Source organism: Zalophus californianus, chromosome 3 (assembly GCF_009762305.2).
Source record: "Zalophus californianus isolate mZalCal1 chromosome 3, mZalCal1.pri.v2, whole genome shotgun sequence".
Lineage (NCBI taxonomy): Eukaryota > Metazoa > Chordata > Mammalia > Carnivora > Otariidae > Zalophus > Zalophus californianus.
Window position 1 is genome coordinate 195,756,453 of NC_045597.1, and position 27,929 is coordinate 195,784,381.

At 41.2% G+C, this 27,929-nt stretch overlaps 1 long non-coding RNA gene and 1 other non-coding gene across 2 annotated transcripts; both read right to left on the reverse strand.

The window, feature by feature from the left end:
* Window positions 1-1,257: 1,257 nt before the first annotated feature.
* On the reverse strand, window positions 1,258-27,929 carry LOC113919277. Its single transcript, XR_003518929.2, has 3 exons — window positions 27,863-27,929; window positions 18,964-19,039; window positions 1,258-1,675 (listed from the first exon to the last, which is right to left on the reverse strand). It is a non-coding gene; the product is annotated as an uncharacterized LOC113919277 (long non-coding RNA).
* TRNAM-CAU lies at window positions 2,866-2,939 on the reverse strand. Its single transcript has one exon. It is a non-coding gene; the product is annotated as a tRNA-Met (tRNA).

A 27,929-nucleotide genomic window follows, 5' to 3' on the forward strand; every position in this document is an offset into this window, starting at 1 on the left:
TATAAATTCTTCCTGTCTCTTTGTGATGTATATTAGCTCTTTTTGAAAGCTAAATAGCCTCTTGTCTGCTCTAAGTCCCAGGGATGTTTTCTGCAGGACCTGGGAGCCTCCAGGAAGGCAGCCCCCATTTCTCAGCTTCCTGGGAAGGCAGGAGCCTGAGTCTGATGCTCACCTCGGGCCTCTCTCTCCCAGCGGCAAACCCACCTCCTGATGTAGACCGGAGACCTTGGTTTCTCCTCTGGATGAAGCCAGTTAGCCAGCACAGGTGGCCATCCACTCAGCAGGTGGATTTAGGGTGCCCTCGAGTGACACACGGTGCTGGTCCCCAACCTGACTAGTTGTTGGCTGGTGGCCTGGGGGCCCCTGTGCGGTGGGTGCAGCTGCTGGCTTTTTCTCTCTGTCCTTGTAATTCTGGCTGGGCTGCCTGGGGCTCGAGTCGGCTTCTGGTTTAATGCTGAGGCGATAATTAGTGTTTTCTTTCTCTTCTCCCTTTGTGGGGAGGTTTTCTGGGTTGGGAGATCTTGTTTCTAGTTCTTTTTCCCCAACAGTATTGAAAACAAAGTGTGGGGGGGTTAGGTGGGGAAGGAGGAGTACAGACGCCTGCTTCATTTTAAATCTGGGTGATCTCCCTACTCCGGACAGTTGGAATACTGTCCAGGCCACGGCCTGCAGAACTGAGGAACCATGGTGTGCAGCTTCCCAGCCTCTTGACTTAGTATTTATTTGGACCACAGGGGCGCTTAGAAAAAGTCTCTGATGTGGCCTCTATGTCAAAGTTAAATCAGCTCTTAGGCCCTGCTGGTTGTAGTAGGCCCCAAGGCCTCCAAACCCTCCAAACTTACTGTTTCAAGAGCCCCCACACAGGAGCTGGCCCAGGCCTTGGAGCCCCGAAAGTCCGTGCTGAGGTCAGATTGACCCCTAGGAACCTCAGCCCGGGTCTCCAGGACAGGTTCAAAGCAGGGGGCCCCTGATCACTCCACCTCAGGGCAGGTGGCTCTCCGTCTTATGAATAGCCATCTGGAGCACGAAATGCTGGCATGGTGCCTGGAAGGTGGGAGGGCAGGTGCTCTCAAGGCCGTGGGAGGAGAGCCTGACAGAGGGCTGAGGGAGCACAAGCCTGTGCATTTTCCTGTGACGGGGTTTTGGAGTATCGGTGAGGGTCAGTGGGGTGGAGTCCGGAGCCGATGACGAAGAAGGAATTCTTGAGACGTCTTTGGTGCAAAATGGTGGTTTATTAAAGCCCGGGGACAGGGCCCGTGGGCAGAAAGAGCTGCTGCCCCAGGGTTGTGAGGGGCAGCTGATTACAAATTATGGGGTTGGGGGAGGTAAGGAAAAAGGGAGGTTTCCGAAAGAACTTTCATATGCTAAAGAAGACTCACAGGCCTTGCCATTGTCAAGTTAAGTTTGTTTTCCCCTCTAGCAAGGCAGTAATATTAAGATAGTTGACCTTCCTGGAAGGTCACACATGTCCCACCCAGGAGTGGGGGGGTGGGGGGAGGTTGCAGGGTCAGCCAGCCTTCTGTTCCCTCATCACCTGGAATTCAGTCCGCAACTGAGTCACTAGGGGCACTTAGCAAAGAACTCGCCAGTGCAGAGCCTTCTGGGCGAGGGTCACTGCCCAGGCCTGAGTGTGCTGGTGCTGCCGGTGCCCATCTGGTGCTGGCCAGGGTGTGTCCTGAGAAGGAGGAACTGCAGTGAGTCAGATTCGGAGCTGCGAGGGTGGTGGGCAGAGAGAAAGCAGGGGGCAGACATGGTCACGCACCCATTTGTCTCCACCCTCACGCTCCCCGTCTCTGCCATGTGTTTACCTGAAGGAGATGCCGAGGAAGAGGCACCAGGACAGCGGACAGCGTGCCCCAGCCCAAAGTCCAGATGAATCTGGCACAGGAGACACCGTCTCAAAGAAACCAGATGCAAAGCAGTACAAAATCTGTTACGGCTATAAAAACTTCAACAAAGTGGCCCATGTTTTCAAAGCGAGAACATGTTGCCGTGAGGGGTCGGCTGCCATGCTGGGATCAGGTGTGCTCCTCAGAAATCATCCCCCCAGGTACCCCCCTGCAGCTTTACACATCTCGTGTATTACGCTATACTTCAGGGCGTTCTTTACCAAACAACAACAATGAGAGGAAACCCTGATAAACATCCTGGGGCTGGAGAAAGCACTCAGAGCTCACACTAAACAATGGAAAACATCCCCAATAAAAATAGATCTTATAATGGATAAGAACGAACCAACAACCTGAGAAAAACATGGCAAAGGGTACAAACAAGCAAGCCATAGAAAATGAGAAAGTCAGGAAAGTGCACCCCAATGAGAGGCAACTTGTCCCTTCCCAGTTTGTAGAAGTTTTGCAGTGGTAACATCTAGCACTCTCAGAATATGAGAAGAAAGCAGATTTTTGCAGATCTGTTACTGTGGATTGTAGCCCTTTTGCAAATTTGTTTCATTCAGACGCCCTGAGCAGCACACATTCTGGAGCCTATCACAGGAAAATCAAAGCCTCTGTGTGTAAAAGCACACGTACTTGATGTTTACCACAGCCACTATCTCAGTGCCCAGGGCACAGACTCCCTGAGACCCTACTCCCAGCAGGAGAAGGTCAGGCAAAGGGTTGAACGTGCTGTTGAATATTCAGCAGCTACATAAAGGAAGAAGTAAGAAGCTGGTCCCTCACCCTCCAGGGTCTTCATCTGAAAACCAAGTTTGCTCTCATCACATACTGGGAAAGTCTGGCAATATTCAGCCTTGTCAGTCAGAAGAAATGACCGACAAACCCCTGTATGCTTTCACACAGGAATCTGTAGAGACCCCTTCCTTCTGACACCCCTTCGGGGTTATTTAAGCTGCTTTATCTTTTTTTCTACCCCAACATGGGGCTTGAACTCACAACCCTGAGATCATGAGTCACATGCTCTACCAACTGAGCCAGCCAGGCCCCACTAAGCTGCTTTATCTTTGCTGGCCCCTGTGGAGTACCCTGGGACAGCAGTGCCCTTGACCAGTGCTCCCCCTGTGGGCTCCATTGTGAGGGTGGGACCTGAGCATGAGCCATGAAGTGGCCCCTAACGTTCTGGCAAACATCCATAGACTTTCCTTGAACGGAGCATAAAAAGCAAAGAGTTTAGCAGTCAAGGTTAAGATATCAACTTGTGGCATGACCTGCAGTTCTTTAACCTGGAGAACCCATGCCATGTGGTTGGGGTTTTGGGCTGTCCTCTGCTTACATAAACCTTCAAGATGTGAAGACAACTGAGGGGTACCACCCAGATTTAAAAGATTAGAATCATATAAGACATACAACCATCTATTTGTATACAAACACACCCACGTACATGCATGTGTGTTTGCTATGCATGAAAATCCATGCAGGCGCGTAAGCATATGTGTCCACACGTGTGCATGCTCACGTATGTAGGGCTTGTGTGTCTGCATATGCATGCACATGTGTGCACTTTATTGTATAGTTAGCTTACATTAGAAACTTGCTCACCATCAGCATGAAGATCTGCAGCAATAATATAAGATAATTGCTAAGCAGCTGGATTATCATAAAGAATGCAATTATTCTAATTTCATTCTATGAAAAAGGAAACAATTGAAATGAATGAAATGTGCAGCAATGCTTCTAGCAAAGAAATTAAGCTGCCTTATTAACTGAACTTTGAGACCTCAATGGTTTTAGTTTGAATTGAATTTTATACCTTGTCCCATTTAAATCCCTGTTATGTAAATCAAATTCTGTTTAAACACTTTGATTTTAACTTGAAATGGTAAATATATTATGATGTTGGTTTGAAATTAGCAACAACCTGAAAATATTGCATGTTCAGTCTGTAGTCGTAATATTGTCATATTTTTAATATTTTCATTTATTTTTATTGTTACTATAATACTTAGCCATTCAATGGACACTTAGAAAGCACGATCTCCTTAGTGCTTGGTAACTATCCTGCCGTGAATTGTGATTCCATTTATGCTGAAGGACGGAGCTCCCACTGGCGATTACCTTCCCTGAATGATGCAGCTAATTAGCTCCAAAGCCAGAATGGGAGTCCATGAAATGTGCCAATGCACCTCCCACAACACACTAATTGAATTTCTCCTTCAGAAACCCCTGAAAGCCATGCAGACATCATCCATGAGCATAGGGGAAAGTATTAATTCTATCAGCACATTGCTCATGACACTGATATGCATGTTTGGTTAAAGTTGATGCACTAGGGGAGATTTCGACAATTCAAGGCAGAGGATGTGCTGTTCAAAGGAGACTGTTTCTCCAGCGTCCTATCTGGTGTTCTCAAATCCCAGGCTGCTGTTCGGCTTCCCAGCTGCTAGTTGCAGACACACTTCTGCAGTGTCGGAGGCTGAGGGTGGGGCAGTCCACAGGGCTTCACGGGAAGGAGGTGAGGGCGAAAATGCAGGTGCCACACCCATCCGTGGCCTGGGGCTCTTGCTTCTCCCTTTGATGTCCAGGTCAGACAGAACAGAGACCGGCTGGCAGGAAGCCCCAGGAAGCCTCTAGAAGGAGGAACTCGGGACAGGGCCCCCAGTTCCTTCAGGGCAGGATGAGCTTGTAGAACCATCCAGTAAACTGTCATGACGTTTCTCCTGTTTTGAGTGTGGCCTTTTCTTGATCAGGTGTTTACTTCATTGCTGTAAACCTTTGGCTGTTTTCCAGAACTCCCTTAAGTATTTTGGCAAGTCTCCACTTATTTCTTTGGGGGTTTTTGTTTGTTTTTATGTTTTTTAAATGGAGGAAGGAGGGCCTGGCATTCCTAGTTCATCATCTTGCTGATGTCACTCTCAAAAATGTTTGGGTTCCTGGGGTACCTGGGAAGCTTAATCAGTTAAGTGTCTGACTTGACTCAGGGTCCTGGGATCCAGACCCGCATCAGGCTCCATGCTTAGTGGGGAGTCTGCTCGAGATTCTTTCTCTCTCCCTCTGCCCTCGCTCTGCTCACATGTGCATGCTCTTTTTCTCTCTCAAATCAATCAATCTTTTCCAAAATGTTTTGGTTCCTGGGAATCTATCATTATTGGAAATCTATATGTGCAGTAATGTACATATGTGCTTTAATTTATTCGGGTTCTAGGTGCTTCCCTGTAAATGGATTTTTTCCCACCAAATCACTGTAAGTGGAAGTCTGAAATATACTAGTAAGGAATTATATTAGCAATCCCAACTCCAGGCTGGTGCAACCTGAGTACATGTGACATGTTCCCTCATTCCCATGCACATGAAGATATTGGTGGAGTTGATTTCACTGAGAGAACATTGCTTTTCCAAATCTACACGCTGAGAGAGGAAGCAGAATTGGCCCAGCCATGAGTCAGGATTTCTTCTGAGCTAGAGGCTCATGGCTGCGGTGCTCACCGTTATAGATTTGAAACAAAAGCCTCATAGCAGAAATAAAAGAAAGGCTGAATACATCACATCAGTTGTCACATCAGAAATATACATTAGTAATTTCCTAAATTGGCCGAATTTGCACATGTAGTTCCAAAGCTGTGTCAGGCTTGTGTATATCACGTCCATTTGTTAGCTTTGAGTTCTCTAGGAAAGTGAATGAAATATATCCACCTCCGTGTCTATATGCGGACAAGTCTGGGCAAATTTTAATTATTTAATATTTTATTCAGTGGAGGGGCGTCTGGGTGATTCAGTTGGTGAAGCATCTGCCTTCGGCTCAGGTCATGATCCCAGAGCCCCAGGGTTCCAGCCGCATTCAGCTCCCTGCTCAGTGGGGAGCCTGTTTCTCCCTCTCCCTCTGCTGCTCCCCCTGCTTGTGTTCTCTCTTGCGCTCGCTCGCTCTCTCTCAAATACATAAATAAAATCTTTAAAAAAAATATTTTATTGAATGGAGTTCTGAAAAACGACATGCCGTTAGCAAATAGATTTATGTTGCTTGTGCATCTGTTGGTATGTCATCTATACCCAGCTCACCCACAGGAGAAGGTAAAGGTTGAACAAACAGAAACATGAACGTGTATAACCCCCAAGAGTTTACCCTGCTAGTTTATTTGGGTGGATGTCAACAATGGAGATATTGTTCAGCAGATTCTACCCTAACAGATTCAATGTGGAGTGGCAAAGATTCATGAAAGTATCTCCTACTATTTACAACGATTAGCGACAGTTTTCTTTTTCACTGAGGTTTTAGTTGAATGACCGCTCTGTTCTCAGCCCAGCATGGATCAGTACATAAGGATATTGCTCACTTTAACATAGTTTCTTACACCTACTTTATAACTGTTTTTATGCTTTAAGTAGCCTCTCTTGTGAGAAAATGTTGCAAGAATAATTCCCTAAATTCAATCTTCACCTAAAAACTGATCTATAATTGTAATTCAAACACAAAGTCAGTATCAGCCTTAATCTACTTCTTGTCCTGTTCAGGCTCACTCTGCCCATTGGATCTAAATATGTGATCCAATTCAAAATCCTCTAGAAATTGCATGCGTATTTTTCTGAACAAACCAGACTAGACTTCTGCCAGATATTTGTGTAGCTTTTTAGCCACAGGACACTTTTAATTGTCAGAACCCTGATTTAGGACGAAAAAATGAACATACGTGTCTTGTTATATGTGTCTCTCCAAAAGTCAACTCCCAAGTGACTGAGCTGACAAGAGGTCCCTCCAGCTCACAAGGTTAGCTTTCCTAAATGTCTCCAGCAAAGCCAAGGTGAAGCTCTGCGGTTGCAATTCCCAAAGAGCCAACACAACCCTATTTCCCTTTCATCATCTGCTATGTTGTAATGTCAACAGCATAGTAGATAGCACCTCTCACATCCAACAGCTACAAGAGACTTAAGGTTCCCACAATCCAATGAAAACTTTATTGATTTATTTTCTTAACTCTATTAGTAGTAGTAGTAGTAGTAGTAGCAGTAGTAGCAGTAGTAGTAGTAACAGTAGTAGCAGTAGTAGCAGTAGTAGTAGTAGTAGTAGTAGCAGTAACAGTAGTAGCAGTAGTAGCAGTAGTAGTAGTAACAGTAGTAGCAGTAGTAGCAGTAGTAGCAGTAGTAGTAGTAACAGTAGTAGCAGTAGTAGCAGTAGTAGTAGTAGTAGTAGTAACAGTAGTAGCAGTAGTAGCAGTAGTAGTAGTAACAGTAGTAGCAGTAGTAGCAGTAGTAGTAGTAGCAGTAGTAGTAGTAGTAGCAGCAGTAGTAGTAACAGTAGTAGCAGTAGTAGCAGTAGTAGTAGCAGTAGTAGCAGTAACAGTAGTAGCAGTAGTAGCAGTAACAGTAGTAGCAGTAGTAGCAGTAGTAGCAGTAGTAGCAGTAGTAGTAGTAACAGTAGTAGCAGTAGTAGCAGTAGTAGCAGTAGTAGTAGTAACAGTAGTAGCAGTAGTAGCAGTAGTAGTAGTAACAGTAGTAACAGTAGTAGCAGTAGTAGCAGTAGTAGTAGTAACAGTAGTAGCAGTAGTAGTAGCAGTAGTAGCAGTAGTAGCAGTAGCAGTAGTAGCAGTAGTAGTAGCAGTAGCAGTAGTAGCAGTAGTAGCAGTAGTAGTAGCAGTAGTAGCAGTAGTAGCAGTAGTAGTAGCAGTAGTAGTAGTAGCAGTAGTAGTAGTAGCAGTAGTAGTAGTAGCAGTAGTAGCAGTAGTAGCAGTAGTAGTAGTAGCAGTAGTAGTAGTAGCAGTAGTAGCAGTAGTAGCAGTAGTAGTAGCAGTAGTAGCAGTAACAGTAGTAGCAGTAGTAGTAGTAGTAGTAGTAGCAGTAGTAGCAGTAGTAGTAGTAACAGTAGTAGCAGTAACAGTAGTAGCAGTAGTAGTAGTAACAGTAGTAGCAGTAGTAGTAGTAGCAGTAGTAGCAGTAACAGTAGTAGCAGTAGTAGCAGTAGTAGTAGTAACAGTAGTAGCAGTAGTAGCAGTAGTAGTAGTAGCAGTAGTAGTAGTAGTAGCAGTAGTAGTAGTAAGTAGCAGTAAGTAGGCTACACACCCAGTGTGGGTCCCAGCACCGGGCCTGAGATCAAGACCTGAGCTGAGATCAAGAGTTGGATGCTTAACTGACTGAGCCACCCAGATGCCCCTGAAAACTTTATTTTTAAAAATCATTTCAGCACTTCCTAGATACCTATGCTCAAGAATGACCACATTCTGCCAGCAAGACTTTTAGCTGGAATCCCAAAACTCTGCAGGGAGGCACCTGGACCTGAGCGTTGGTCACAAGGGCCTTATCTGTGACTCAAGAGTCTCCAGGTGGAGTGCAGAGCAGTGAGCACAGCAAGGCCCGCCCTGGCAGTGTGGCCACACTGCCCCAGTGTCTTTCAAGAGATGCAAACAGGAAAGCTCTAAGTCCCTCCCTGTCCCAACTTTAAAAGTAAAACTTCCTGTGTCTGTTGGCTCATCCATTGTTGATCATTATTGATGCGGTATAGACATGGATGAGCCAGTACACCTGACATTTGGGAGGAGAGAACAAAATTGTCTCTCAAGTCAAAATTCAAACAGCCAAGGATTTCTTTAACTTAGAAGCTCTGAATTTTCTTTCTTCCTTTTTCTTTTTTAAAGATTTTATTTGTTTATTTGAGAGAGAGAGAGAGCAGGAGCACAGGAAGGGCATGGAGAAGCTGACTCCCTGCTCAGCAGGGAGGCCCATGGGGGACTCATCCCAGGACCCCGAGATCATGACCTGAGACAAAGGCAGACACTTCACTGACTGAGCCACCCAGGCATCCCTGGAAGCTCTGAATTTTCATCTTTCAGTACAAGGCCAAGGCACATTTCTTACTGGCTGGAGAAACACAGGCCTCCATCATGTAACAACCTTTCTGGGAACTATTCAGGTATATTCTTAAAAAAATACCTATAAAAACATTGAAAGTAGCCTTTGAAGACTCATAACCAGGCAGCATCCACATCCCATCGAGTTTGATAATGTACATGAGGTTTTCTGTCTTTTTTTCCCTTTAACTCAAAGGGAAGTTCTGAGTGCTCCAGTGAACAGCAGAGCCCGGTGTGGGTCCTCATGCCCTGGCACTACAGTGACTCAGCAACAGGCCCCAGTTCCCAGCCTCCCCCTGCCCCAGTTCCCGGCCTCCCCCTGCCCCAGTTCCTGGCCTCCCCCTGCAGAAGACGCAGGTGCTGAGCTGGAGGAGCTCACAGACTCTGCACTGATATGTGTCCACGAAGAGCTCTCCATCAGCTGCGTTTATGACACCCTCAGCTTCCAGGGAAGAAAAGAGCAGAAAAACAGGATAGGCTGCATCATGGACACAATGGTAAATCACGATGAGGGCAAAATTTGTGCTTGGCCTTTCTCACCTCCCACAGACCCCCATCTTGCAATCTTTCCTTCAACACGGCCCAAGCTGCCCTGGTGAAGTGTGCTCCACATCTCGTGGTGAACTTTGTGAAGCCTGCTCCACACACCACGTCCTCGCCCTTTCTTGGTGGGCTAGCCGCCTGCCTGCCTGTGACTGCGTGCCAGCACTGTCCTCACCCCAAAGCACGGTGGTGCTTTCTCCGCATCACAGGCTGACACCCTCCTCCCTTGGCAGGGAGTCTCACCTCCTTCCCAAAACCCAACAGAACAAGCTCTTCTGTGCTGTCCAAAGGCCAAGAAGCTCACGTGAAATTACAGATTTTAGGAATGATCAGAACATAACCTGATCATTGACCTGGATCTGCAGTTGGGAGTCCTATTTTACCTACAGTTCATATATATAAATGTCCAAGAAATGTGTGAAATTTAAGGACTTTTGCTTCTGGTCATGGTAAGCAACATGGGTTGGGTGCGATCCTCCAAGTTACAGAACCAAGAAGTAGGGTTACATTCCCAGGTAGACGAGGAAGGCTAGGGCTGAGTCCTGGCTGGGTCCTCTGGGAAGGAGGAGAGGTGAGGGCCTGCAGCCACACTGGTGGAGCAGGGAAGAGGGAATGCCCGGGACACCTGTGGCTGAGATGCGGGAGGATAAAATGGAAACTGGATTAAAATTTTCAGCAGAGAGGGGCACCTGGGTGGCTCAGGTGGTTAAGCGTCTGCCTTCGGCTCAGGTCATGATAGAGCCCTGCATCGGGCTCCCTGCTCAGCGGAGAGTCTGCTTCTCTCTCTGCCCCTCCCTCCTGCTCTGCTCTCTCTCTCTCTCTCTCTCAAATAAATAAACACAATCTCTAAAAAATAAAGTTTTCAGCAGAGAAAGGAAGGTTTTCCTTAATCTTTTCCACCTTGTCTTATAATTACTGTATATAATCACAGCTATTTTTACAGCTCTTTTTAGTGATGTAAATACATGGTTTCATATCCCATTCAGATATTTTATGATACTCTTCTGGTTCTTGTAGATGAGGCACCAATTTTTAAAAGCCTAATTATAACATCTGGATAAATATATTAGACCTTACAAAACATCTTAAGATTCCCTGGTAGGTCAGTAGTTAATTGTCTTATGTTCATCATAATGGAAAAATATTTAAAAAGGCATTCTCATCTGTCAAGACAAAGTGACACATCATATATTTTCACAGTGCAAAGCATGCACAGAAAGAAAGTAGTTCTCTACACATTGTGGTTTAAAGATATCGAAGTCCCACTAGCTCTTAATGAATCCCACTGACCATCCACAATGTACAAAACCCTACCACTTAATCATGCATCTCTTGAACTTCTACAGAATAAAAGAAAATTATACCCTATAAAATATATATCTTTGATCAATAACTTTAATTTTCTATTTTATTTTGCTGGTACATAAAAAAGGAATTTTGAAAAACATTTCTAAATAACACGAGTCAAGAAAGAAATCTCAAGAGAAATTATTATACATTTTGACCTAAATGAAAATGAAAACAAAACAAAATGTGTGAGATGCAGCAGAAAAGTGCTTAGGGGGAAATTATAGCACCTAATGCAGACATTAGAGAAGAAAAAAGATCTGAAATCAATCATCTAACCTTCCACTTGAGTAAATGAGGAAAATATGAGCAAATAAAATCCAAAGTAAGCAGGGAAAAATAATACAAATTAGAGCAGAAATCAATAAATTGAAAACAAGAAATCAACAGAGAAAATAAACAAAAACAAAACTAAAAACAGTTATTTGGGAAAACCAACAAAATCAATAAGCTTCTAGTCAGTCTGACTAAGAAAATAAGAGAGAAGACAGAAGTTACTAATATTAGAAATGAAAGGTCATCACTGCAGATTCCATGGATACTAAAAAAAATAATAAAGGAATATTACAAACAATTCTATGTCTGCAGATTTCATAACCCAGAAGCAGTAGCACAATTCCTTGAAAAACACAATCTGTCAAAACTCATACGAAAAGACATAGATCAGGGGAGGCGGAGCAAGATGGCGGAGGAGTAGGAGACCTAGATTTCCTCTGGTCTCAGGAATTCAGTTGAATAGGGATCAAAACATTCTGAACACCTACGAACTCAACAGGAGATCGAAGAGGAGAGTAGCAACAACTCTCTGAAAAGAGAAGCGACCACGTACTGGAAGTCAGGCCACTACTCCTCCAGCAGGGACCCAACAAGCGGCAGAGCCGGGGAGACTCCCCTTCCTCCCCTGGGAGGAGCAGCGCAGGAGCGCACCGCAGGGATCTGCTGGGTTTGGAGACTCCACACGGGGTCGGGGGCCAGAGATAGAAACGCTCGGTCACAGGCCGGGTGAGCACGGAGTGTGGCCGGAGACCGGGGACACGGGAGTGACTGCTTTTCTCTGGGGGCGCACTGAGGAGCGGGGCCCCGAGTTCTCAGCTCCTCCGGGCGGAGATTGGGAGGCCACCATTTTCGCCCTGGTCCTCCAAAGCTGTACCGAGAGCTTGCAGAGAACAAAAGCTCCTGAGAGCAAACCTGAACAGCTTGCTTAGTCCGGACCGACAAGGGCGGGGCAATTCCGCCTCCGGCAAAGACATTTGGAAACCACGGCAACAGGACCCTCTCCCAGAAGATCAGCACGAACAGCCAGCAAGCCAAGACCAAGTTTACCGATCAAGGAGAATGGGAGAACTCCAGCGCTAGGGGAATAATGCACATAGAATTCATGGCTTTTTTTACCATGATTCATTAGTTCATCAAAGTTAATTTTTTAACTTTTTTTTTTAATTTTTCTTTTTCCCTTTTTCAACCAACATCTTATAAATCCCTTTTTAAAAAAAAAACATTTTTTATTTTTCATTTTTAGAGTCATATTTTATCCCTTCATAGTAGTTACCCTTATTTTTGGCATATATATATAAGTTGTTCTCATTTAAAATTTAGAGATACAGTTTCTTCTAACAGATCAAAATATACCCTAAATCACTAGTGTATGGCTTTGTTCTAGTCACCTGCCTGATCACATTCTCTCCCTTTTTTCTTTTTTTTAATCTTCTTTCTTTTTTCAAACAACTTATCAATTCCTTTTATAAAATCTTTTATAATTTTCATCTTTACAGTCATCTTCCATCCCTTCATTGTATCAACCCTTATTTTGTACATATATGTCTTTCTTCCTTTAAAATTTTAGGAGGCACTTTTTTCTAACAGACCAAAATACGCCCAAAATCTAGTGTGTGGCACTGATCTATGCACTAGCCTGACCATATTTGATCATATTCTGCTTTTTATGTATTGTTCTGTTTTTGTTTTTCTCTCTCTTTTTTTTCTCTTTCTTTTTTCTTTCCTTCCCTGTCTTTTCCCCTGCTTTCAGGTCTTTTCTGATTTGTATACAGTATATTTGCTGGGGACGTTGTTAACCTGTTAGCATTTTGTTCTCTCATTCATCTATTCTCCTCTGGACAAAATGACAAGACGAAAAAAATCACCTCAGCAAAAAGAACAAGAGGTAGTACCATCAGCCAGGGACCTACTGAATATGGACATTAGTATGATGTTGGACCTAGAGTTCAGAATCATGACTTTAAAGATACTAGCTGGGCTTGAAAAAAGCGTGGAAGTTATTAGAGAAATGCTTTCTGGAGAAATAAAAGAACTAAAATCTAACCAAGTTGAAATCAAAAAGGCTATTAATGAGGTGCAATAAAAAATGGGGGCACTAACTGCTGGGATAAATGAGGCAGAAGAGAGAATCAGCAATATAGAAGACCAAATGATGGAAAATAAAGAGGCTGGGAAAAAGAGAGATAACCAACTACAGGATCACGAGGGCAGAATTCGAGAGATAAGTGATACAATAAGATGAAACAACATTAGAATAATTGGGATCCCAGAAGAAGAAGAAAGAGAGAGAGGGGCAGAAGGTATATTGGAGCAAATAATAGCAGAGAACTTCCCTAATGTGAGGAAGGAAACAGGCATCAAAATCCAGGAGGCACAGAGAACCCCTCTCAAAATCAATAAAAATAGGTCAACACCCCGACATCTAATAGTAAAACTCACTCAGTCTCAGAGACAAAGAGAAAATCCTGAAAGCAGCTCGGGAGAAGAGATATGTAACCTACAATGGTAGAAACATTAGATTGGCAACAGACCTATCCACAGAGACCTGGCAGGCCAGAAAGGACTGGCAAGATATCTTCAGAGCACCAAATGAGAAAAATATGCAGCCAAGAATACTATATCCAGCTAGGCTGTCATTGAAAATAGAAGGAGAGATCAAAAGCTTCCAGGACAAACAAAAACTAAAGGAATTTGCAAACACGAAACCAGCCCTCCAAGAAATATTGAAAGGGTTCCTCTAAGCAAAGAGAGAGCCTAAAAGCAGCATAGATCAGAAAGGAACACGGACAATATACAGTAACATTCACCTTACAGGCAATAAAATGGCACTAAATTCATACTTTTCAATAGTTACCCTGAATGTAAATGCCCTAATCAAAAGACATAGGCTATCAGATTGGATTCAAAAACAAGACCCATCAATATGCTGTCTGCAAGAGACTCATTTTACACCCAAAGACACCCCCAGATTGAAAGTGAGGGGGTGGAAAACCATTTACCATGCTAATGGACACCAAAAGAAAGCTGGGGTGGCAATCCTTATATCAGACAAATTAGAGTTTAAAACAAAGACTGTAATAAGAGATGAAGAAGGACACTATATCCTTTAAAGGGTCTATCCACCAAGAAGATCTAACAATTGTAAATATCTATGCCCCTAACATGGGAGCAGCCAATTATATAAGCCAATTAATAACAAAAGCAAAGAAACACATTGACAACAATACAATAATAGTGGGGGACTTTAACACCCCCTCACTGAAATGGACAGATCATCTAAGCAAAAATCAACAAGGAAATAAAGACTTTAAATGAAACACTGGACCAAATGGACTTCACAGAAATATTCAGAATATTCCATCCCAAAGCAACAGAATACACATTCTTCTCTAATGCCCATGGAACATTCTCCAGAACTGATCACATCCTAGGTCACAAATCAGGACTCAACTGGTACCAAAAGATTGGGATCATTCCCTGCATATTTTCAGACCACAGTGCTTTGAAACTAGAACTCAATCACAAGAGGAAAGTCGGAAAGAACTCAAATACATGGAGGCTAAAGAGCATCCTACTAAAGAATGAATGGGTCAACCAGGAAATTAAAGAAGAATTAAAAAATTCATGGAAACCAATGAAAATGAAAACACAACTGTTCAAAATCTTTGGGATACAGCAAAGGCAGTCCTGAGAGGAAAGTATATACAAGCCGTTCTCAAGAAACAAGAAAGGTCTCAAATACACAACCTGACCCTACACCTTAAAGGAGCTGGAGAAAGAAGAGCAAAGAAAGCCTAAACCCAGCAGGAGAAGAGAAATAATAAAGATCAGAGCAGAAATCAATGAAATAGAAACCAAAAGAACAGTAGAACAGATCAAAGAAACTAGGACTTGGTTCTTTGAAAGAATTAACAAGATTGATAAACCCCTGGCCAGACTTATCAAAAAGAAAAGAGAAATGACCCAAATCAACAAAATCATGAATGAAAGAGGAGAGATCACAACCAACACCAAAGAAGTACAAACAATTATAAGAACATATTATGAGCAACTCTATGCCAGCAAATCAGATAACCTGGAAGAAATGGGTCCATTCCTAGAGATGTCTCAACTACCAAAATTGAACCAGGAAGAAATAGAAAACCTGAACAGACCTATAGCCACTAAGGAAATTGAAGTAGTCATCCAAAATCTCCCAAGAAACAAAAGCCCAGGGCCAGATGGCTTCCCAGGGGAATTCTATCAGACATTTCAAGAAGAATTAATACCTATTCTCCTGAAACTGTTCCAAAAAATAGAAATGGAAGGAAAACTTCCAAACTCATTTTATGAGGCCAGCATTACCTTGATCCCAAAGCCAGACAAAGACCCCATCAAAAAGGAGAATTAGAGACCAATATCCTTGATGAACATGGATGCAAAAATTCTCACCAAAATACTAGCCAATAGGATCCAACAGTACATTAAAAGGATTATTCACCACAACCAAGTGGCATTTATCCCTGGGCTGCAAGGCTGGTTCAACATCCACAAATCAATCAACGTGATACAACACATTAACAAAAGAAAGAACAAGAATCATATGATCCTCTCAATAGATGCAGAAAAAGCATTTGACAAAGTACAGCATCCTTTCTTGATCAAAACTCTTCAGAGTATAGGGATAGAGGGTACATACCTCAATATCATAAAAGCCATCTATGAAAAACCTACAGTGAATATCATTCTCAATGATATGACCAATAAGGTCAGGAATGCGGCAGGGATGTCCATTCTCACCACTGCTATTCAACATAGTATTAGAAGTCCTAGCCACAGCAATCAGACAACAAAAAGAAATCAAAGGCATCCGAATGGGCAAAGAGGAAGTCAAACTCTCACTCTTTGCAGATGATATGATACTGTATGTGGAAAACCCAAAAGACTCCACCCCAAAACTGCTAGAACTCATACAGGAATTGAGTAAGGAGCAGGCTATAAAATCAATGCACAGAAATCAGTGGCATTCCTATACACCAACAACAAGACAGAAGAGAGGCAAATCAAGGAATTGATCCCATTTACAATTGCCCCCAAAACCATAAGATACCTAGGAATAAATTTAACCAAAGAGGCAAAGGATCTGTACTCAGAAAACTATAAAATACTCATGAAAGAAATTGAAGAAGACACAAAGAAATGGAAAAACGTTCCATGCTCATGGATTGGAAGAACAAACATTGTGAAGATGTCAGTGCTACCTAGAGCAATCTACACATTCAATGCAATCCCCATCACAATACCATCCACCTTTTTCAAGGAAATGGAACAAATAATCCTAAAATTTGTATGGAACCAGAAGAGACCCCGAATAGCCAGAGGACTATTGAAAAAGAAAAGCAAAGCTGGCGGCATCACAATTCCGGACTTCCAGCTCTATTACAAAGCTGTCATCATCAAGACAGTATGGTACTGGCACAAAAACAGACACATAGATCAATGCAACAGAATCGAGAGCCCAGAAATGGACCCTCAACTCTATGGTCAACTCATCTCTGACAAAGCAGGAAAGAATGTCCAATGGCAAAAAGACAGTCTCTTCAACAAATGGTGTTGGGATAATTGGAAAGCCACATGCAGAAGAATGAAATTGGACCATTTCCTTACACCACACACAAAAATAGACTCCAAATGGTTGAAAGACCTAAACGTGAGACAGGATTCCATCAAAATCCTAAAGGAGAACACAGGTAGCTACCTCTTCGACCTCAGCCGCAGCAACTTCTTCTTAGAAACATCGCCAAAGGCAAGGGAAGCAAGGGCAAAAATGAACTATTGGGATTTCATCAAGATAAAAAGCTTTTGCACAGAAAAGGAAACAGTCCACAAAACCAAAAGACAACTGACAGAATGGGAGAAAATATTTGCAAATGACCTATCAGATGAAGGGCTAGTATCCAAGATCTATAAAGAACTTATCAAACTCAACACCCAAAGAACAAATGATCCAATCAAGAAATGGGCAGAAGACATAAACAGACATATTTCCAAAGAAGACATCCAAATGGCCAACAGACGCATGAAAAAGTGCTCAACATCGCTCGGCATCAGGGAAATCCAAATCAAAACCTCAATGAGATACCACCTCATAGCAGTCAGAATGGCTAAAATTAACAAGTCAGGAAACGACAGATGTTGGCAGGGATGTGGAGAAAGGGGAACCCTCTTACATTGTTCGTGGGAATGTAAGCTGGTGCAACCCCTCTGGAAAACAGTATGGATGTTCCTCAAACAGTTGAAAATAGAGCTACCATACGATCCAGCAATTGCACTCCTGGGTATTTACCACAAAGATACAAATGTAGGGATCCGAAGGGGTACGTGCACCCCAATGTTTATAGCAGCAATGTGCACAATAGCCAAACTTGGAAAGAGCCAAGATGTCCATCGACAGATGAATGGATAAAGAAGAAGTGGTATATATACAGAATGGAATATTTTGCAGCCATCAAAACGAATGAGATCTTGCCATTTGCAATGACGGGGATGGAACTGGAGGGTGTTATGCTGAGTGAAATAAGTCAATCAGAGAAAGACATGTATCATATGACCTCGCTGATATGAGGATTTCTTAATCTCAGGAAACAAACTGAGGGTTGCTGGAGTGGTGGGGGGTGGGAGGGATGGGGTGGCTGGGTGATAGACATTGGGGAGGGTATGTGCTATGGTGAGTGCTGTGAATTGTGCAAGACTGCTGAATCACAGATCTGTACTTCTGAAACAAATAATGCAACATATGATAAGAAAAAAGAAAAAGAAGAAGATAGCAGGAGGGGAAGAATGAAGGGGAGTAAGTCAGAGGGGGAGATGAACCATGAGAGATGATGGACTCTGAAAAACAAACTGAGGGTTCTGGAGGGGAGGAGGTGGGGGGATGGTTTAGCCTAGTGATGGGTATTAAAGAGGGCACATTCTGCATGGAGCACCGGGTGTTATGCACAAACAATGACTCATGGAACACTACATCAAAAACTAATGATGTAATATATGGTGATTAACATAACAATAAAAAATTTTAAAAAAGAGATAACTGAAAATAAAAAAGAACATAATGGGAAGAGGTCAAACTATCAACACGAACAGGAGTTTGGAAGAAGTTGATTCTAACACTCATGGATGACTGTGACGAGTTCAAATCTTCAGTGGGGGAAATAAGTGCAGATGTGGTAGAAATATCAAGAGAATTAGAATTAGAAGTGGAGCCTGAGGATGTGACTGAACTGTTGCAACATGATAAAATTTTAATGAATGAAAAGTTGCTCCTTATGGATGAGCAAAGAAAGTACTTTCCTGAAATGGAATCTACTCCTGGTGAACATGCTGTGAAAACTGCTGAAATGACAACAAAGGATTTAGAATACTACATAAATTCAGTTGATAAAGCAATCAAAGGGTTTGAGAGAATTGACTCCCATTTTGAGAGAAGTTCTATTGTGGTATAATGTTATCAAACAGCATCACATGCTACAGAGAAACTGTTCACGAAATTGTTCAATGTGGCAAACTTCACTGCTGTCTTATTTTAAGAAATCGCCACAACCACCCTAATGTTCAGCAACCACCACCCTCATCAGTCAAGCAGCCATCAGCATTGACACAAAACCCTCCATAAGCAAAAGGATTACAATTCACTAAAAGCTCGATGTGGTTAGCATTTTTTAGCAATAAAGTACTTTTTGAACTAAAAAAAAAAAGACATAGATCAGGAACACTTGGGTGGCTCAGTCAGTTAAGTGTCTGCCTTCAGCTAAGATCATGATCTTGGGGTCCTGGGATTGAGCCTAGAGTCTAGATCCCTGCTCAGTGGGGAGCCTGCTTCTCCCTCTGCCCCTCCCCCACACTACTCGTGCTCTCTCTCTCAAATCAATAAATAAAATCTTTTTAAAAAATTAAAAAAAAACAAGACATGGATCATTTACACAAACCTATATATTTGATAATATATAGTATTGTTATATATTTATAAAATTAAATATATTTAATAATAATTAACAAATAATAATTAATAATAAATAATTAAATATACTTACATCATTAAATAGAATCAATGATTAATGATCTTCCCAAACAGAAAGCCTCAGGCCCAGATGGGTTCACTGGCAAATTCTATCAAACAATTAAAGAAGAAATGATACCAATTAATCTATAATCTCTTCCAGAAGATCAAAACAGGAAATATTTTAACTTACTCTATGAGCTAGCATTACCCTAATATAAAAACCAGATAAAAGCATTACAAGAAAACAGACCAACATCTCCCATAAACATAGATACAAAAGTACTGAACAAAATATTAGCAATCAAATCCAACAATGTAGAAAAAGAATTTACACCACCCAAATGGGGTTTATCCCAGGTATGCCAACCTGGTTCAACATTCAAAAATCAGTTAATATAACCTATCTCATCAACAGGCTGAAGAAGAAAAAAAATCACATGATCATATCAATAGAAGCAGAAAAAACATTTGGCAAAATCCAACATCCATTCATGCTAAAAATTCTTGGCACACTAGGAAAAGAGGAGAATTTTCTCAACTCCTTAAAGAACATCTACAAAATCCCACAGCTGACATCATGCTTAATAGTGAAGATCTTGAAGCTTTCCCACTAAGACCAAGAACAAGGAAAGATTTCTATTCTAATTTGGGAATTGCAAATTAAAACAATGAGATAACACTAAATGGCTATTGGAATGCCCCAGATTGAAAACACTGACAATAACAAATGTTTTGGCAAGGAACTTTTTTTTTTTTTTAAAGATTTTATTTATTTGAGAGAGAGAGAATGAGAGATAGAGAGCACGAGAGGGAAGAGGGTCAGAGGGAGAAGCAGACTCCCTGCTGAGCAGGGAGCCCGATGCGGGACTCGATCCCGGGACTCCAGGATCATGACCTGAGCCGAAGGCAGTCACTTAACCAACTGAGCCACCCAGGCGCCCTTGGCAAGGAACTTTTATTCATTACCAGTAGGTATGCAAAATGGTATAGATACTTTTAATGGACAGTTTGACAGTTTCTTACAAAACTAAAAATACACTTATAATACAATCCAGCCATCACACTTCTTAGTATTTATCCAAATGAATTGAAAATTATGTCTACATGAAAATCTGCCCACAGATGTTTATAGAAAGTTTATTCATAATTGACAATATTTGGAAGCATCTAAGGTGCTCTTCAATAGGTGAATGGATAAATAAACAGTCACACATCCAGACGATCAAATATTCTTTAGCACTAAAAAGAAATGAGCTATCAAGTCATGAAAAGGTATATAGGCAAGTTCAATATGTATTACTGAAAAAGAAAGTCAATCTGCAAAGTCAATCGGTGTGTTTCCAACTATATAATTTTCTGAATAAGGCAAAACTATGGAGACAGTAAAAAGATCAGTGGTTACCAGGGTTGAGGGGGAAGCAGGATGCATTGGTGAAGCAGAAGATTTTTAGGAAAGTGAAACTATTTTGTATGATACTATAATGATGGATACAAGTCCTTATACATTTGTCAAACCATAGAATGTACAACACCCAAAAGGAACCCTAATGTAAACTATGGGCTTTGGGTGACAATGAATCGCCAATGTACATTCATCAACTGTAACAAGTGTACCACTGTCCACAGTAGTGGAGATTGTTTATGTTGGGGGATGGAGGTATATGGGAGTTCTCTATACTTTCTGCTCAGTTTTGCTATGAATCTGTAACTTCATTAATTAACAAAAATTCATTAATTTCATTAATTAAAAAATGAATTTTGCAGATGGACCTTGAACAAGTTCTCAAATTTATTCATTTCTACTAGTGTGAAGATTCTATTGGATTTTCTAAATACATAATCATGCTCTTTGCAAATAATGACTTTTGTTTCAAACTTTCCAAAATTTGTATGTTATTTCATTTTCTTTCCTAATGTAATGGTTAGTAACTCCAGCAGCTACAACCTTAACTTGTTTCCAATCTTAAGGCAAACCTCTTTTTTTAAAAAGAAATTAAGTATGATGGTTGATTAGATAATCTTTATCAGATTTAATGTTTACTTTGACTTCTACTTTGTTAAGAGGTTTTTGTCACTGTGGACATTGTATTTCATCAAATGCATTTTGTGCATTTTTTAAGATAATCACCTAATTTGTTGCATTTATATTTGAAAGTTAAATTAAATAGATTGCTGTTGAATGTTAAGTCAATTATGAATTCTTGGAATACACACCATTTGGTCATAATATATAACAGTTTATATGCGATTGGATTAAATTTGCTAATATTTTATATAGTATTTCTGCATCTACATTCACTACAGAGATGTCTGTAGTTTTTCTTTCTTCTAATGCCCTGGACATATTTTAGTATCAATGTTAAATAGGCCTTATATATGGGAAGTGTCCCAACTTTATCTGTGCTCTGGAAGAATTCGTGTAAGACGGGCATTCCTTCACATATGTTTAGAATAATTGATCAATAAAATCATCTAGGTAAGTATTTCTCCTTGTGAGAGGCATTTTAATAACTGATTCAATTCCATCAATATATACAGACTTTCTTTTTCTTCTTGTGTAACTTATATAAGTTGTTTTTCAAGATACTTGTACATTTAGTTTAAATTGTCAAATTTGCTGATGAAATGTACCCATAGTGTCCACTTGTAACTTTTTTTAGCGTTTTTGTTTTTTTTTATTTTTTTAACTTAATTTAATTTTTTATTTATTAGAGAGAGAGAGAGAGCATGAGAGGGAGGAGGGTCAGAGGGAGAAGCAGACTCTCTGCTGAGCAGGGAGCCCAATGTGGGACTCGATCCCAGGACTCCAGGATCATGACCTGAGCCAAAGGCAGTTGCTTAACCAACTGAGCCACCCAGGCGCCCCCTTTGGAATCACTTGTAACTTTTTAATGTCTCTAGGGTCTGTAGTGACATCCTCTTTTTCATTTCTGGTTGAGATTTATGTTTTATTTCTGCTTCCCTAAATTTGAATTGTTAGGAGTTTCACTGATATTATTAATCTTTTCAAAGAATGTGTGTAATGCTGACTCCATTTTATGTTTGTTTTCCATGTCCTAGATTTCTGCTCTGATATTTATTTTCGTGCTCTCCCTTCACTTCTTTCATTTTCCATCTTTCACCTTCTTGTTTAGGTGGAAAAGTATCATCTCTTTTCCCTAATACATCCTTTTCAGTTATACATTCTCTAATCACTGTGTTAGTTGCATCCTATGGACTTTTATGCTTTCTTTATCTTCAATATCGTTCAGTTCAACCATTTTCTAAAATGGGAAACAGAGATACAATATTTGCAACATATGTCACAGATAAAAGTCTAAATTCCTAAAATAAAAAGCACTTTTAAAAATTGAGAAAAAAAGGCAAAAACTGAATGGAAAAAGATACCCAAAATAACATGTGCAGACCTTTAATAAAACATATATACTTAAATTACTCTTAAATCTTTTATATAATAAGTTTTATTTGTAACAAAATACAAATTTAAATTAATCTGTGATACAATTTCTTACCTATCAGATTGGCAAGAATTAAAAGCATTAAAAGAAACATTTTCAGAATATATATTTAAGTTAAAAAATCAAAGTGTACTAGCAAAACTTTGTTATGAAATTTTTTCTATAAGAAAACATTGGAAATAGAGGAAAATTTGTTTATGTTTGCAAATGCATGCACACGCGCGCACGCGCACACACACACACACACACACACACACACAGGATCAACAGAACTAACGAGGTTTACCTAGAAAGGGTGGATAGGAATATATGAAGAAGGCAGAGGGGAGGAATTAGCACCTCTCTAGATACACTTCTTTCTATAATTTTGGTTTTTGAACCATTTTAATATTTTATACACTCAGTTTATTTCAACAGGGGGTCTAAGATAGACTACAAATAGAGTTTAATCAAAATAGTGTTTTTCAAATAACACAGAAACACTGAAGTAGGGGAGAAAACATGATCCAAATAACTTCTGAACACTATACTGTTATTTTCCTCAGTACAAAGAACTGCAAAATGATTCGGAGATCTATTAATAGCTTTGTGGGTGGGGCTTATTTTAAATGATTATTCTTTAAGCAATGCTGACACTATTTTTTTTTATTATTGTAGAATTGAGCTAAAGAGAAAATCTAGTGATGCTGACATCTGTGTTTTCTTCACAGCAAAGATCTTTAACTCTGCCTTTGTGTCTGCCAAGTGCAGTGACGGTGGCTGACGCTTCTTGCTCTCACCTGGGCGTTCTCTATTTCTTTGAACAGAATGAAGGTTGGATCTCACTATAAGGAAGGGTAATGGAAGCCACCGAGAACCTCATTCACAGGATAGGCTCCTCACTGTGTTTGTATAGCATGCTGGGAGAAAGAATCAATAGCTACCACCGTGCACCCTGGCTGAGGTCTCATCTAGGACATAACCCCATTTCCAGCATTGAGGCAGACTGGGGACCTCTGCAGGCACCAAACCATCACATCCTCTGGACCTGCGTTCAGCTGGGGAACCTAACTCCCAGGAGGATTACTGACCCGGTAAGGATGCACTGTCACTAAGCTCAGAAATTCATCTGAATGCCTTGGCCAGGAATGAGGTGTGGTGTTTATGGTACAAGACAGGCAGGACCTGTCCTTTGTTATATCTGCCACCACTCCCCCAAAACTATCTTTTTAGGTCTTTAGTGGGGACAAAAAATAGTTCAGGACTTACGTTCAGGAAGAGCTGGACAGATCTCAGATTCATGAGGAATATGTCCAGCGCTGGGCCCACTCTCATCCTGGAGTGGATGCCACATCAAATGTTTATAAAGTGCATGGGGATAAAGTCATACAGCCTACTGTTTGTGTTTTATTTGTTTAAGGATCTCATCCTTATCATGGGTAGACTTTATGCAAGGGAAGCATTGTACACGTGGGAATAAACAGGCACCTGCAGATCTCCACCCTTGTGTGCAAGCCCACCACAAACCATTACTGTAACTTCAAACATGCAGGACAGCAGGTCCACACATGGGCTGGGGCTGTGCATCCAAATGCGTCTGCAGATCCAGGCTGGTCCATGATCTTCACTCCTCTCTGCCCCTGCTCACAGGGTGACAGGTACAGACATTCAAAAAGCCTTTAGAAATTGTTACAGCTATTTGTCAGAGTATTTTTGGGTCTGTTGAATCTGATACTAATTTAAAAATTGAGGTTTTATGTTGTACGTCATTTTAAAAATTTTCTAGGAAATCATTTTTACTCTCTTTTACCAAAAATCTGACCTGCAAAGGATTGGAAGTGAAAACACAAAATGAAGTCAACAAATGAAAAGCTCACATAGCAGAAGCTTCTCAGCTATGATCTGCAAAGGAATTTCCTTGGGATCTTGATAAAATACAGATGTTGATCCGCAAGTATAAGGACCTCAGGATTATGCAGTTGCCACTGGTCCTTGGGCTGCCCTCTGAGTCACAGGATCTAGGGTGCCCATTCTGGAATCACCTGAGGCCTGCCTCCTTCCACCCCAGAACAATTAGATCATAAGCCCAGGTTTTCCCCTACCACTCCCCACCCCCCAACCCCCCCCTTGGACACTGTGTGTCTCAAAAGAAAGAAATGCACAAAATCAGAGTGAAAAATGGTAAGAGAAGAATTTCTGATATTCGAATCCAATGTTCTAATGCTCTACATTTACAAATCAGACACACGGCCAAAGGCATGAGGTAGGCAGCTCCCAATTGTGTCTCACTTTGCAGACCTTCTATAATTAGAAACCCCCCAAATGTAGAGACAATTTTTGTCAAGTGTTGGCCAAGGTTCAGGGTGGAAAAACAAGGTCCTAAAGTCTCTTTGGAAGGTGTGGACTACACATCAGAAAAGGGAACTGTGCTTGAGGACCATTCTAGTTGTGATGACTAATTTCATGTGTCAGCTTGACTGGGTCATGGGGTGTCCAGATATTTGGTTAAACATTATGTCTGGGTGTGTCTATGAGGGTGCTTCTGAATGAGATTAACATTTGAGTTGTCAGACTAAAGAGAGCAGATTGCCCTTCCCAATGCCTGTGGGCCTCATCCAGGCTTTTGGAGGCCTGAATAGAATAAAAAGGCTGAGGAAGGGAGAATTTGCTCTCTATCTGCCTGACTTTAGGCTGAAACATTAGTTTTCTCCTGCCTTCAAACTGGGACTTGGACTGGAACTACACCATTGTCTCTCCTTGGTCTCCAGCTTGCCAGTGGCAGATCTTGGAACCCTCAGCCTTCAGAATTACATAAGGCAATTCCTTAAAATGAATATCTTTATATATGCACACCCTGTTGGTTCTGTTTCTCTGGAAAACTCTGATTGACACAGCTGTATCAAAGAAGAACGAAGAGAGACTCTAGAAGGTTGAGGTTGTATTAGCCATGATGCTATGCTCATGCCCACGTGGCGATGCTGGGCCTCTAGGGGAATCCCTCAGTACACAATTGCCAATATTGCAAACACAAAAGAACTGCCATGAGGGAGGATCCCCAGGGCTCATGATGTCTGCCTTTTTTCATAACTCTCTCCACATACTGCCTTGCATGACTATTACCATTTACCATGTTTCTTTTCTCTACTAGAAGGTTAATTGCTTGAGGATAGGAATTGTGTTGTTCACCATTGTTTATCTAATACTTTCTAACAATTTCTTTAATTTCATAGTCACAAAGGAAATGTTAGTTGAATAGAATTGACCTCTATTTAATTTTGTAAAGTTATGTGAGTTTATCCTTTATTTCCTAACTAGACTTGAAATTAAAGCCATTAATATTGTTTTCCCTACATTGCTTAATTTCCAAATAGGCCATTAAATTTTCTCCTTTGGGAGATTTAAATTTTTAGATTTAAATTTTGTCTTTTGATTTAATATATCTATTAAACAATAATATGTATAAGGAGAATATTGGGAGCTTCTAAAACAAGTGTCTCCTTTCACATTATGACTTAATAGGATGCATACAGCATGCACACAGCAGGCCTGAGGAAGACAGGAAGATGGGCACTGCGGGAACAGGAAGCAAGAACAAACCAGACCAGTGTGGGTCAGCTGGGAGAATGTGAGGGAGGTGGTTGACTGAAGTTAGGAGTTGGGCTAGAGTTTTGAAAAACATTTGCATACAGGGTAAGCATTTGAGGGGATAGAGTTGAAAGACAATTAGAGTTTTCAGTGGGAAGGGACAAGGAGTGCCATAAAACAGAAGAGGGAAAGACATTAGTGATGCTGATGCTGAAGACATAGTATCTCAATAAGCAAGACTCCATTAATTAGGAAGAAAATTGCAGAGAAGACTCAGAAACTCTAAGAAATGGTTACTTAGGCAAAGATGGAAAAGATTGTCTCTTCTAAATTTTTTTAAAATACTAAAATTTTTTAAAATACTTCTTTCGATTTTTATAAACAGGCCTCAGGCACGTATTTCTTGTGTTCTCTCTGGGTTCTGATGTTCTTTTAATCCTATGCCCTCCCCATACACACTCCCTGATAATACCACCATCATGAATGGTGGTACCCAAAAAGATATGTCCACATCCTAAACCTAGGGCCCCTTGAATGTTACTGTATATGGAAAAAAAAGTCTTTACGGATGTAATAAGTTAAGGGTCTTGAAATGAGATCATTCTGAATTATCCAGGTAAGCCCTGAAACGAACAGCAAGTGTTCTTATAAAATATAAAAACACAGAGAAGACCATCTAAAGATAGAGGCAGAGACCAGGGGCATGTGGCCACAGCTCAGAGATGCCAGAGTTGCCAGAAGCTGGAGGTCAGGGACACACTCACCCTTAGAGCCTGAGCTAGTGTGGCCTTGCAGATGCCAATTTTAGGCTTCAGGCCTCTGCAATGTGAGGGACAAGTTTTCTGTTGTTTCAAGTTACCAAGTTTGTAATGATTTGTTACAGAAGCCCCAGGAAACAAAAGCATTACCATAGGGCTCAATTTGGGAATGTGACGGACCCAGAACAATGGAAGAAAAACCAACCCCCTAATACGAAAGCAGACAAGTGTAAAAATTAACTGAAGATGGTATCAGTCATTTCTGTGGACATAAAAACATTATATCCTGTTTCTCCTGTGGTTCTTCACCCAGAAATGTCTTTCAAAAGCATTTGGTTGCTGGTCTTTAGGGGAGTACTGCTAGAGGACTCAGCATCCTTAGGCAGGGCTGGGTAGCCCAGGTCACAGTGACATGACTTGTCCTCAGGCCCAAGGGCAGGGATGGGCAGGTGACCCTGGTTGAGGTGATGTGAGGGCAGGCTCCTCTAAGCCATAGGCAGACAGATCCCACTCACTGACTCAGAGCAGGGCCAGAGGCAGAGGTTGACCTAAGAGTCTATCAGGGCAGGGGGCCTGGTCCGGCAGAGAGACCTGAGAGTCTACCAGGGCAGGGGGTTACCTTTTCTCACCTGGGAGTCTGCTTTCGATACATACACATTTCCTTACCAAATTGGTGATTTCTCTGCTACTTTAAAAATATGAATATAGCATAACTTCCATCTTAAATAACTACTTTTTCTCCACAGGTAGAAAATAACCTAAAGATACATACATTAACACAATTTTCAAAAGGATTTTTTATTATTATTAATTCATTGAAGCAATTTCATTTTCAGTGCAGAGATTAGGCTTTGACTTAAAAACAAAAACAAAACAAAACAAAACCTAAACAGAACTGAATTGAATTAGGTTGAATTATGAAGCCAACTTGAGAACATAGCAACTTTAGTATTTTCTGCCTGACATGCCCCTTGAATTTTAGTGAAGTGGCCCTAATTCCATCCACACCATTATTTAGCTTTTAAAAATAAGCATTCCCTGACTTAGAAAACAGGCTTTTAGATAGAAGCATTAGCAAAGAAACAAACAAAACAAAACAAACAAAAAAACAATCCAACTCCATTGCTGAGTAATCACCAGTAATTGGTACCTTTGAAAACAATGCTCATAATTTCGCTGCTTACTCCTGTCGCATTCTCTTTCTTTCCTAGTCTGCT